This window comes from Bufo gargarizans, chromosome 1 (genome assembly GCF_014858855.1).
Source record: "Bufo gargarizans isolate SCDJY-AF-19 chromosome 1, ASM1485885v1, whole genome shotgun sequence".
Classification (NCBI taxonomy): Eukaryota; Metazoa; Chordata; class Amphibia; order Anura; family Bufonidae; genus Bufo; species Bufo gargarizans.
Genome location: NC_058080.1, coordinates 688258036 through 688272071, shown reverse-complemented (window position 1 = coordinate 688272071; position 14036 = coordinate 688258036). Strand labels below are relative to the sequence as shown.

Below are 14036 nucleotides of genomic sequence, written 5' to 3'. Positions count from 1 at the left end.
ATCCAGGTTACATTGCTCCATCTAGCCACTTAGAGGCCCGACATGTGTGAGAGGAGTTAAAACTGCCCGGGCAGCAGCAATAGCTCCGTCTCCAGCATGTGACAGTTACTTTACAGCTGCCTCCCCTCCCGGTGGTGCCCTGCAATAAGTCCCGGGTGACCTATGCTGGAAACTAGAGGTTGACAACTTGAGAGCGCTTTCTAGGCCGCCACTGGATTGCTAGGCAACGACCCGTGACGTCACGCCTTCAAGGACAAACCGAGAGTCACCTACACAGAGCCACTCCAATTACGTTGCGTCCCACAACGTACGTCACCACGTAAGACGTGCCCACACCGAACTGGAACGCATCCCATTGGTTGTTCTGCGGAACAGCTAATCTTCTATTTTATGCTAGCGTACTCGGCACGAATGTGATTGGACGCTGTAGATGTCAATCATAATGCCGAGCGCCCATTCATCACAATACGAGAGCAGCTGCACTTCCAAATAGAGACATGGGGAGAACGCGACCCTGCACCCGCTACATGTGCCTCCACTGCACCTATGTGCACACATACAGACCCCACCGTGCCTGCACTGCACCTGTGTGTACACATACAGACCCCACTGTGCACCTATGTGTACATGCAGACCCCACCGTGCCTGCACTGCACCTATGTGTACACATACAGACCCCACCGTGCCTGCACTGCACCTGTGAGTACACATACAGACCCCACCGTGCCTGCACTGCACCTGTGAGTACACATACAGACCCCACCGTGCCTGCACTGCACCTGTGAGTACACATACAGACCCCACCGTGCCTGCACTGCACCTATGTGTACACATACAGACCCCACCGTGCCTGCACTGCACCTGTGAGTACACATACAGACCCCACCGTGCCTGCACTGCACCTGTGAGTACACATACAGACCCCACCGTGCCTGCACTGCACCTGTGAGTACACATACAGACCCCACCGTGCCTCCACTGCACCTATGTGCACACATACAGACCCCACCGGGCCTGCACCTGTGTGTACACATACAGACCCCCACCGTGCCTGCACTGCACCTGTGTGTACACATACAGACCCCCACCGTGCCTGCACTGCACCTGTGTGTACACATACAGACCCCCACCGTGCCTGCACTGCACCTGTGTGTACACATACAGACCCCCACCGTGCCTGCACTGCACCTGTGTGTACACATACAGACCCCCACCGTGCCTGCACTGCACCTGTGTGCACACATACAGACCCCCACCGTGCCTGCACTGCACCTGTGTGTACATATACAGACCCCCACCGTGCCTGCACTGCACCTATGTGTACATATACAGACCCCACCGTGCATGTACTGCACATATACGTACACCTATAGATCCCACCGTGCATGTACTGCACATATAGATCCCACCGTGCATGTACTGCACATATACGTACACATATAGATCCCACCGTGCATGTGCAGCAGCTCCAACCAATATGTGCTGTGCCAGGACAAGGCCCCATTCAGTCGCTCACTGCTTCCAGTCTAGTATGCCAGAGGCTACATTTATTACACTGGGCCGCATATGCTCCAGTATCTACATCCATGGACCTTCACACCCCGCCTCTTCTGCTGTAAACTACAACTCCTAACAAGCTCTTGACAGTCTGCTGGGAGTTGTAGTTTTGCGATAATTATTCAGTCTGGAGACCACTGCTATACAGTATAGATAGGATGTGGTGTGCAAGTACATTTAGCCTCCGCCACAGGGTCCATCAAAAATGACTGACAAAACAGCGCAGCACTGGAACAACAATGGAAATAAGGCAGATGTGAACAGAGCCTTAGTACTGTGCCGGGAACAGGAGGGCGAGTCACCCCATGACCACTAGTGCTGGAGGACATTACTGCGCAGCACATGCAGCTACACAGGCACACTTCTCACCAATCTTTCTCTGCTTTATTATTATGGATCGGGGTTACTGAGTGAAAGTGTACAGTGTGAGCCTAAGGCTACATGCACACGACCATTGAAGTGAATGGGTCTGCAACCAAGCCGCAAAAACTGCAGCTCGGATGCGGACCGAAACAAGGGCCATGTGCATGAGGCCTTACCCTTACATCAGCTGTTAAGAGTTTCAAGAACACCAGAGTAAGGTTGCATACTGGGAGTTGTAGTTTTTACAGCAGCTGAAGTGATAAAGGTTGTAGACACCTGCCTTAGAGAAAGTCAAAAAGTTGCAGTTGAGACTGTCATACCCCATAGAAGTCAATGGAAGGTGTATATGACAAAGCATATCATCTCCATGACAATATTACACCCCATGATAAAACAGACACATGGCGTAGGAGGATCAGAGCTGAAGAGGTCACCCTGGATGAAAAGGTGACAGGCCACAATAAAAAAGTGTGTGTATATTTATTATATATATATATATATATTATTTTTATACAGTATATATCATGCATATATACTGTCATATAGTGACTGTATACAGTGGAGGACATGTCCCATACAGCCCCATACAGGTAGCATTATTACTGGAGAGGTCACCCGGAATAGACATATACAGTATACATCATGCATATATACTGTTATATAGTGTCACACACAGCCCCGTGCAGGTAGCATTACAGGGGAGGTCACCCTCACTGGACATACTTATATATACACACAGTATACATCATACATATATACTGTTATATAGTGACTGTATATAGCGGAGTACATGTCACATACAGCCCCGTGCAGGCAGCATTACAGGGGAGGTCACCCTGAGTGGACATATAACGGTGTGTGTATATATATATATATTATACACACACATACAGTATACATTATGCATATATAGTGACTGTATATAGCGGAGGACATGTCACATACAGCCCAGTGCAGGCAGCATTACTGGAGAGGTCACCCTCACTGGACATATAACGGTGTGTGTGTGTATGTGTGTATATATATATTAATACACACACACAGTATACATCATGCATATATACTGTTATATAGTGTCACACACAGACCTGTGCAGGCAGCATTACAGGGGAGGTCACCCTGAGTGGACATATAACGGTGTGTGTGTGTGTGTATATATATACACACACAGTATACATCATGCATATATACTGTTATATAGTGTCACACACAGCCCCGTGCAGGCAGCATTACAGGGGAGGTCACCCTGAGTGAAGGGGGCCGCACTCCTCCCGGGAACACAGACCCGCAGCTCATTGTCCCGCACCGTACGTCCTCCCCCAGCGTGCACAGCCCCCCGGTGCCTGCACCTCACCGGGTCAGCTGCACATATGGTGACCGCACGGGCTCCAGCAGCCGCTCCTGCTGCACGCTGCACTCTCCTCCCAGGCCCGCCTCACGCTCCCACAGCCCGGGGGCACTGACCTGGAACTAGCCGCTGCGGTGCCTGCACTTCCCGCTCCGGCCGCTTCTGCAGGCAGGGAGACTCCGAGCACAAGCTGCCGGCCGGATCACTCAGCTCCCCCGGAAGAGACGGAGCAGAGAGCGGCCGCGTGACGTCACTGCTCTGGCCCTGCCCCTTCTGTAAGGGCACTGACTGACTGACAGGACTGGAGTGCAAGTGCCAGTGTGTCCTTGGAGGTGAAGGCAGGGTCTGTAGTGTCACATCTGTGTCCCCAATGTCTTCTTATATTAGAGCCATAGTATATTGGAGCTGTCTAGTCAAACTAAATCTATCTCTCTCAAATCGATTTATCTTATATCTATCTAATATCTATCATCTATATATTGTTATGGCAGTGCTCCACACCCACGTCATTGCGCTATCCAGCACAGGCGCTGCAGAACTTACTCTTTACATGCTGCCCGCCAGCCAACCACTGCCAGGGTAGGTCGCTGAAGTCCTCGGTGCCCCGCTAGAGGACAAAGTCGACACTCGCGTAATAGGCCTCTTTTCTTGTCCAGTAAGGCATGTGACTGCCTCCCGACTCTTGAAGGGCCAGCGCACTTCTTGTTTTCTCACCAATCAATGGCTGAACATCTGTGTGTATGTAAGGCACATTTCCCAAGGGAGAGGTGCCTGAGCAATAGGTTTGCTGGGAGAGGTGCCTGAGCAATAGGTTTGCTAGTGACCAGTGAAAGTGTTCTATTCTGATCATCTACCCGTGTACAGAACCTCTGCCTGGATTACCATCTCTCACTATCCTCTGTCTGTCTTGACCTTAGCCTAACTTCCATATTGGCCCATTGCCACCTGGCCTGACCTCGGATTACTCTCTCGTACACATATATTCTGCCTGCCCTGACCTCGGCCTGTTACTGGACTACGAATAGTGCCTGACCTTTCAGTGCCTTCCACCAATGTCTCTGACCTCCGTGGGCCAGCTGGCAACTAGAATCAGACTATCTCAGTAGGGAGCATCCTGGTGTCTCCTCTGCAGTGAAGATCGGATCTCTGTGTAGGTGTTAAAGGGTGGGAACTGCCAGGATAACACCCTTAGGGATAACCCAAAGCCAAAATGGCTAGTTGGCACAGTGGTTCCACACCCACTGCCCATTAAATTTATCTATAGTCATGAATAAAAGTTTTGAGAGATAATTTTTTTTAAAACTTTCATTGACAAATATATCAGGTTTATGCAAAGACTCAATATTTCCAGTGGTGACTTCTTTTTGAAGACTTCTGCAATTCATCCTGGAATGCTGGATATCAACTTCTGGGCCAAACCCTGACTGATGTCAACACATACTTACCTAATCAGTGCTTGGACCAAAGGGTCAATAGGAATAAAATCTAGGGAGTTTCTTAGCCACAGACCTCAAATTTCAATGCTTTGTTCACGGAGCCACTTATCATGTTTGGTTTGTGACATGGTGCTTCATCATGCTGAAAAAAGCTTTGTCCATCACCTAATTGTTCCTGCACAGTATGGAGAAGTTGCTCTTGGAGGATGTTTTGATTACATTCTTTATTCATGGCAGCGTTCTTAGGCAAAATTGTCATTGAGCCGACTCCCTTGGATGAGAAGAAATCACACCAAGAACGGTCTCAGGATGCTTTACTGTTAGCACATGGAGGATGGCTAGGTGTCAAGAAGGACAGCAAAGAAGCCCTCCAAGACAGACTGACATTCTGCAGGAAGTACATGGACTGGACTGCAGAGACATTCTTCAGACTGTTTGGGACATCTGGAAAAATGATTGTCCCAAACATGATTTTGATTGAGAAGAAATGATAAGCTCCACCATGAGTCCTGTGTCATGCCAAAAGTAAAGCATTCCGAGACCATTCATGTATGGAGTTGCTTCTCATCCTAGGTAGTGGGCTCACTTCCAATTTTGCCAAAGAACACTGCCATGAATAAAGAATGGAATTAAAATACCCTCCAAGAGCAACTTCTCCCAACCATCCAGGTTGGTGATGAACTGTGCTTTTTCCAGCATGATGGAGACCATGCCACATGGCAAATATGATAACTAAGTGACTCGGTGAAAAAAACATAGAAATTTGGGTCCATGGCCAGAAGCTCTGCAAATACAGTCCTGATCAAAAGTTTAAGACCACTTGAAAAATGGCAAAAAATCTTATTTAGCATGGCTGGATCTTAACAAGGTTCCAAGTAGAGCTTCAACATGCAACAAGAAGAAATGGGAGTGAGACAAAACATTTTTTGAGCATTCAATTTAATTAAAACAACGAATAAACTGAAACAGGCTGTTTTTAAGCTGATCAAAAGTTTAGGACCACACCTCCCAAAAAAAAACGAAACCCCCCCAAAACAGAAATCCAACTTCCAAACATGAACTCAGTAATGAGTAGCTCCGCCGTTATTGCTTATCACTTCAAAAATTTGTTTCGGCATGCTTGATGCAAGCGTTTCCATGAGGTGAGTGGGAACATTTCTCCAAGTGGTGAAGACGGCCGCACGAAGGCCATCTACTGTCTGGAACTGTTGTCCATTTTTGTAAACTTCCCTTGCCATCCATCCCCAAAGGTTCTAAATTTGAAATGGTTATGTCCCCCCATGGTTATGGGGCTGCAGTCAGCACCAGTAAGGGATTTAATTTGGCGGACAGCCAATTGGATCCTCCGGCTCAGTGCTGATGAAATTTTGTTGGGTCTTCCACTTGACTTTTTTGTTCCATAATCCTCAGGATCATTTAGGATATTCCAAATGACTGTCTTACTGCGTCCCACCTCAGCAGCGATGGCGCGCTGTGAGAGACCCTGCTTATGCAGTTCCCTTACCATCCATCCCCAAAGGTTCTCAATTGGATTTAGATCAGGGGAACACGCAGGATGGGCCAAAAGAGTGATGTTATTCTCCTGTAAGAAGTCCCTTGTCCTGCGGGCATTGTGTACTTGTCATGGAACCATGAACCAGACGTACAACAAGAGATAAGTGGAAATAAGAAGGCTTTATTGAAAATCAAGCTGTAAGGCAAAAGTCCAAACGGATGGCTAAACCGAAGCAGGGTCTTGCGAAGCCAGAGGTCAGGAACCAGAAGGGTAGTCAGACGAAGCCAGGATCAGGAACCAGCAGGGTAGTCAGACGAAGCCTGGATCAGGAACCAGCAGGGTAGTCAGACGAAGCCAGGATCAGGAACCAGAAGCAGCTGCAGTCTTAGAAGCATGTGAACACAGGAGGACCAAGCAAGGAACTGAAGCCACAGACCTCCTATATATATGAGCTAGGCATCCAGCTCCTCCCAGTGGGAAGGAGAAGCCGCAGGGTGGGAGGCTACAAGAAACCCAGAAACCAAGATGGCCGCCAGCACATGTCAAACGAAGGAGAACAGCAAGAAGGTAAGACCATGACAGTACCTCCCCCTCAAGGGCCCCTCCTCCGCGGAGTAAAGATCGGTTTCTGAGGGAAGCGTGCGTGGAAGGCTCGGAGCAAGGCAGGAGCATGGACATCTGCGGAGGGAACCCAGGAACGCTCCTCTGGACCATAACCACGCCAATGGACCAAAAACTGCACCCGACCGCGGACCAGGCGTGAGTCCAGGATATTGCTCACCTCATACTCCTCACGATTGCCCACTTGGACCGGACGAGGCCGAGGAACCGAGGAAGTGAAACGATTACACACCAGTGGCTTCAACAGGGAGACATGAAACACGTTGGAGATCCGCATGCCAGGAGGAAGCGCAAGGGCATAGGCTACCGGGTTTACCCTGCGAAGCACTCGGAAGGGACCAACAAAGCGAGGCGCCAGCTTGGGAGTGGGCACTCGAAGGTTGAGGTTGGACAACCATACGCGGTCTCCGACCTGGTAGGAAGGAGCGGGCGCTCGTCTGCGATCAGCCTGGAGTCTCTGGCGCTGCGCAGAGACCTCAAGGGACCTCTGGATCTGTACCCAAGAAGCACGTAGGACGGAAAGGTGATCCTCCACAGCCGGAATATCCTGGGGAGAGAATACCTCCGGTCACACGGCAGGTTGGAACCCATAATTGGCCATGAAGGGAGACGTCCCAGAGGAAGAGTTCACCGCCGTGTTCCTGGCAAACTCAGCCCAAGGCAGGAGGTCAACCCAATTGTCTTGGTGATCGGAGACATAGCAACGAAGGAATTGCTCCAAGGCCTGATTGGATCGTTCTGCGGCCCCATTGGACTGAGGGTGGTAGGCCGAGGAGAAAGAGAGATGAATCCCCAACTGGGAGCAAAAGGCGCGCCAGAACCTGGACACAAACTGACTCCCCCGATCCGACACAATCTCCTTGGGCAAACCGTGCAACCGGAAGACCTCCCTGGCAAAAATCGAGGCCAACTCTTGTGCAGAGGGTAACTTCTTGAGAGGAACACAGTGGCACATTTTGGAAAACCGATCCACAATCATGAGAATGACCGTATGGCCTCGGGATGCAGGGAGGTCCACAATGAAATCCATCCCCAGGTGTGACCATGGACGCTCCCCGGTGGCTATGGGTTGCAAAAGGCCCAACGGAAGGTGCCGAGGGGACTTACTCTGGGCACAAACGGAGCATGCCGCTACATATGCGGCGATGTCGGAACGTAGAGAAGGCCACCAGAACAGACGTGAAACAGCCCAGGACAGCTGATTCTTTCCAGGATGCCCCGCGGCCTTGGAGTTATGGTAGGTTCGCAACAACCGAGTGCGCAACTCCTCAGGCACAAAACATCTGCCGTTGGGTCTCCCAGAGGGAGCACCAGATTGAGCCGCCAAAATCTGCTCACCCAGGGGAGAGGTCAGGCTGGTACGAATGGCGGCCAGGATCTGATTCGGAGGTATGACCGAAGTCGGAATCGACTCCTCCCCGGACAGCTCGGAGTACTGCCGTGATAAGGCATCCGCTCTGATGTTCTTGGAACCGGGTAGGTAGGAGACCACGTAATTAAAACGTGACAAGAACAGAGCCCATCTGGCCTGACGTGGTGTCAATCTCTTGGCCTCAGAGAGGTAGGTCAGATTCTTGTGGTCCGTCAGGATGAGAACCGGAACCACCGAGCCCTCGAGCAAGTGCCTCCATTCTTTAAGGGCCTGCACGATGGCCAATAACTCCCTGTCACCAATCTGATAGTTGCACTCCGCGGAAGACAGTTTCCGGGAGTAAAACCCACAAGGAAGCAGAGGACCCTCTGGTGTTCTACGCTGAGACAGAAGGGCGCCTACTCCCGTCTCAGACGCGTCCACCTCGAGGACAAAAGCCAACCCAGGGTTGGGATGCGACAGAATCGGAGCCGACACAAAGGCGGACTTTAGAGCCTCAAAAGCTCGGATGGCCTCGAGCGACCAGACCTGGGGATTACTGCCCCTCCTGGTCAGATCCGTGAGAGGCTTGGCTAGCATGGAAAAGTCCCTGATGAACTTCCGATAATAATTGGCGAAGCCCAAAAAGCGCTGCAGGGCACGAAGACCACTGGGCTGGGGCCACTGTAAGACAGCCGAAACCTTCTCAGGATCCATGGAGAACCCCTCAGCGGAAATGATGTAACCTAAGAAGGTTACCTGGGATCGGTGAAATTCGCATTTCTCAAGCTTACCGAACAGCTTGTTCTCTCGTAACCTTTGCAACACTCGTCTGACATCCAGAATGTGGGCCTCCATGGATTCAGAATATACCAAGATGTCATCCAAATAGACCACCACACACTGCTGCAACAGGTCACGGAAAACATCGTTGATGAATTCCTGGAAGACTGCGGGCGCATTGCACAACCCAAAGGGCATAACCAAGGATTCATAATGACCGGTCCTGGTGTTAAACGCGGTCTTCCACTCATCGCCCGCCTTGATCCTTACCAGGTTATATGCCGCCCTCAGGTCGAGTTTGGTAAAGACCGTGGCCCCTTTGAGGCGATCGAACAGCTCGGAAATCAAGGGTATCGGGTAAGCGTTCTTGATCGTGATGCGATTGAGACCCCTGTAATCGATGCAAGGCCTCAACTCACCGCCCTTCTTTTTCACAAAGAAAAATCCAGCCCCTGCCGGGGACGAGGATTTGCGAATGTGTCCGCGTGAAAGCGCCTCCCTCACGTACTCCTCCATGGCCTCATTCTCCGCTACCGACAGTGGATAGACTTTGCCACGAGGAGGAACGGCACCAGATTGTAACTCTATGGCACAATCGTATGGGCGGTGCGGAGGTAGGGCAACCGCACGCACCTTATCGAATACATCCCGGTACTCCTCGTATTCAGGAGGCAACAGAGAGTCCGAGGAAGTACACAGCAACTTGACAGGCCCATGGATGCAACTAGCCCCACACTGCGGTGACCACGAGAGGATCTCGGCCGATCTCCAATCGAAAGTCGGATTATGCTTCTGGAGCCAGGGGTACCCCAAGACCACCGAGTAGTGTGGAGACGAAATAACCTGGAGACAGACCGACTCTCTGTGAACGGCACCAATGGCCATCCCCACTGGAAGGGTCTCCTGAGTCACGTGTGGCGGCAGAAGGGGTCTGCCGTCTATCGCCTCAAGAGCCAGTGGGGAACCTCGAGGCTGCAGAGGAATGGAATTGGCGGCAGCGAACACACTATCAATGAACAAACCACCAGCACCAGAGTCCACCAACGCCTGGGTCGTCACCGAGCCCCCGACCCAGGAGAGGACAACAGTAATCAGTGGTTTGTCAACACGGGAAACCGGGGACGAGGAGACTCCACCCAAGATCTGCCCCCGACAGGATCTCAGGTGCGAGCGTTTCCCGGACGGTTCGGGCATGCCAACCGAAAATGCCCACCGAGACCACAGTACATGCATCGGCCCTCGCGTCTCCGGAGTACCCTCTCCCCCTCGGACAGGCGAGCAAACCCCAGCTGCATGGGTTCACCCCCAGACAAGTCATCCCCAGGAGGCGTGGGAGGAGAGGGAGGCACGGGTGGGACAGCAAACGTAGGCGCCAATCTGTTAGAAGACCTCCGCAGGCTCTCCTTAAAGGAAGGTCTCTCCCTGAGTCTGGTGTCAATCAAAATCAGGAAAGAAATAAGAGACTCGAGCTCCACTGGTAGGTCCTTAGCTGCAACCTCATCCTTCAAGGCATCCGAGAGACCATGAGAGAAAGCAGCGACCAGAGCCTCATTATTCCAGCCCACCTCTGCTGCCAGGGTACGAAACTCAATGGCGTATTCAGCTACGGATCGTGAACCCTGTCTGATGGACATAAGGAGCTTCGCAGCAGAGGCAGCACGAGCCGGCACATCGAATACCTTCCGAAGAGAAGCAACAAAACCGGAAAACTCGGCAACCACCGGATTGTTGTTCTCCCATAAAGGGCTGGCCCAGGCCAAGGCCTTGTCCGAGAGCAGCGAGATCAAGAAGCCCACCTTTGATCTCTCAGTAGGAAAGGCATGTGGCAGCAACTCGAAATAGATGCCCACCTGGTTAAGGAAACCTCGGCACTGAGTTGGCTCTCCCCCAAAGCGCTGTGGAAGGGGGGCAGAACCGGTCATACCCCGAAACACCGCAGGCGCAGCAACAGGTGTCGGGGTAGACTCTGGCGCAACAACCGGAGCGGCAGTAGGAGCGGGCCCAGGAGCGACAACCGACCCATCGGCAACGGAAGCTAAATGAGCCGTGCGTTCAAGCAGGGTTTGCAACGCCACAGCGAACCGACCCAACAGGTGATCCTGCTGATCAAGTCTGGCAACCAGCGTAGGTAGCGAGGATGGCCCTGTACCGTCAGAATTCATGGCTTGGTCCTAATGTCATGGAACCATGAACCAGACGTACAACAAGAGATAAGTGGAAATAAGAAGGCTTTATTGAAAATCAAGCTGTAAGGCAAAAGTCCAAACGGATGGCTAAACCGAAGCAGGGTCTTGCGAAGCCAGAGGTCAGGAACCAGAAGGGTAGTCAGACGAAGCCAGGATCAGGAACCAGCAGGGTAGTCAGACGAAGCCTGGATCAGGAACCAGCAGGGTAGTCAGACGAAGCCAGGATCAGGAACCAGAAGCAGCTGCAGTCTTAGAAGCATGTGAACACAGGAGGACCAAGCAAGGAACTGAAGCCACAGACCTCCTATATATATGAGCTAGGCATCCAGCTCCTCCCAGTGGGAAGGAGAAGCCGCAGGGTGAGAGGCTACAAGAAACCCAGAAACCAAGATGGCCGCCAGCACATGTCAAACGAAGGAGAACAGCAAGAAGGTAAGACCATGACAGTACTGTAGCGTTGTCCTATTTAAAAACCCAGTCGTTACCACACAGGCGAGGGCCCTCAGTCATGAGGAATGCTCTCTGCAACATCTGGACATAGCCAGCGTCCGTTTGACGCCCCTGCACTTCCTGAAGTTCCATTGTTCCACTGAAGGAAAAAGCACCCCAGACCATTATGGCACCCCCTCCACTGTGGCGCGTAGAAAACATCTCAGGTGGGATCTGCTTGTCATGCCAGTAATGTTGGAAACCATCAGGACCATCAAGGTTACATTTTTTCTCATCAGAGAATAAAACTTTCTTCCACCTTTGAATGTCCCATGTTTGGTGCTCTCTTGCAAAGTCCAAATGAGCAGTTCTGTGGCGTTCAAGGAGAAGAGGTCTTTGAAGACGTTTTTTGTTTTTGAAGCCCTTCAGTCTCAGATGCCGTCTCATGGTTATTGGGCTGCAGTCAGCACCAGTAAGGGATTTAATTTGACGGACAGCCAATTGGATCCTCCGGCTCAGCGCTTATGACATTTTTTTGGGTCTTCCACTTGACTTTTTTGTTCCATAATCCTCAGGATCATTTAGGAAATTCCAAATGACTGTCTTACTGCGTCCCACCTCAGCAGCAATGGCGCGCTGTGAGAGACCCTGCTTATGCAGTTCAACAACCCGACCACGTTCAAAAAGGGAGAGTTTTTTTGCCTTTGCCATCACAACGTGTGACTACCTGACAGAAAATGACAATAAATCCACATCTTTGCACAGATTTGGCCTTTTAAAGGCATGTGTTCCTAAAATTTGGATCAGCTGAAAAACGACCTCTTTCAGTTTAATCGTTATTTTCAATTACCGTATTTTTCGCCGTATAAGACGCACCGGCCCATAAGACGCACCTAGGTTTTTGGGGAGGAAAATAAGAAAAAAAATTCTTTTAACCAAAAGGTGTGCTGTGTGTTTGGTGGGTTTGGAACTAATGGTGGTCTGTGGATGGCACTTATACTGGGGATCTGTGGATGACGGACACTGTTATGGGGGGATCTGTGGATGACGGACACTGTTATGGGGGGGATCTGTGGATGACGGACACTGTTATGGGGGCGATCCGTGGATGACGGACACTGTTATGGGGGGGGATCTGTGATGGACACTGTTATGGGGGGGATCTGTGATGGACACTGTTATGGGGGGGATCTGTGATGGACACTGTTATGGGGGATCTGTGGCTTGCACTGTTACAGGGGGGATCTGTGGATGGCACTGTTAGAGGGGGGGATCTGTGGGTGGCACTGTTAGAGGGGGGATCTGTGGGTGGCACTGTTAGAGGGGGGATCTGTGGGTGGCACTGTTATATATGTGCCATCCACAGACCCCCCCCAGCCCATAACAGTTCCATCCACAGACCCTCCCAGCCCATAACTGTGCCATCCACAGATGTCCCCCATAAAAATGTCATCCACAGATCCCCAGCCGCTCCAGTATACAAATATAAGATGTCTTATTCAATTAATAGTTATTAAACATGCCCCCCAACTCCTAATAGTACCTTACATCCTAACCGCTTCAGTACAATGGAGGCAGGCAGGCCGGGCGGCCGGCGCGTCACTCACTGACGTCACTTGCTTTATTCATAAAGTAGGCGGCGCAGGCACGTGACATCAGGGAGTTACGCTGCCGCCCGCCCGTGCTGCATTGTACTGAAGCGGTTAGGATTTAAGGTACTATTAGGAATGAAGGGGCATATTTAATAACTATTAATTGAATAAGACATTTTATATTAGTATACCGGCGGGGCGGGGCTATAGTACAGTGACTGCACCGCCCCGCCGCTATTGCCGGCCCCCAGCTCCTCCTCCCAGTCCCTCCCCGAGTCCCCGCTCGCTCGTACATCGCAGCTTGCGATGTAAAACTGACAGCATTCGCCGTATAAGACGCAGGGGCATTTTCCCCCCATTTTGGGGGAAGAAAAAGTGCGTCTTATACGGCGAAAAATACAGTAATTGAATGCTCAAAAAATGTTTTGTCTCACTCTCATTTCTTCTTGTTGCACGTTGAAGCTCTACTTGGAACCTTGTTAAGATCCAGCCATGCTAAATATGATTTTTTGCCATTTTTCAAGTGGTCTTAAACTTTTGATCAGAACTGTATCAATCCCTTTGAAAACCTGTGGTCAATCCTTAAAAAGCAGGAGGACAAAAAAAAAACACAGAAATTGTGATAAACTCCTGTAACATCCCAGAGTATGTTACTAAACTCTGTTTCCCTGCTACAACATGTCAGGTGTATATTTATTGTCATCTTGTGTAATCTAACATTGCATTTCCCTGTATATGCATTTTCCTGGCCTGTTTGATATATTATGCTGTAATTTCCATGTCCACCAGCAGGTGGCAGCAATGTATTCAGCAGACCTCAGCCAGTTTAGTATTGCTAGACTGGAATAGTTCATTTCAGTCTAGTCTCCCCCGTG

General features: G+C 50.7%; 1 protein-coding gene across 2 annotated transcripts in view; it reads right to left on the bottom strand.

Annotated features, from left to right (window-relative positions):
• NNT (nicotinamide nucleotide transhydrogenase) overlaps nt 1-3529 on the bottom strand; it is a 102709-nt gene extending 99180 nt beyond the window's left edge. For both annotated transcript variants that reach the window (XM_044276216.1, XM_044276217.1), the window contains exon 1: nt 3385-3529. The gene's annotated coding sequence lies outside the window, so the exon portion shown is untranslated. The remainder of the gene's footprint in view (nt 1-3384) is intronic.
• Between the last annotated feature and the right edge of the window lie 10507 nt (nt 3530-14036).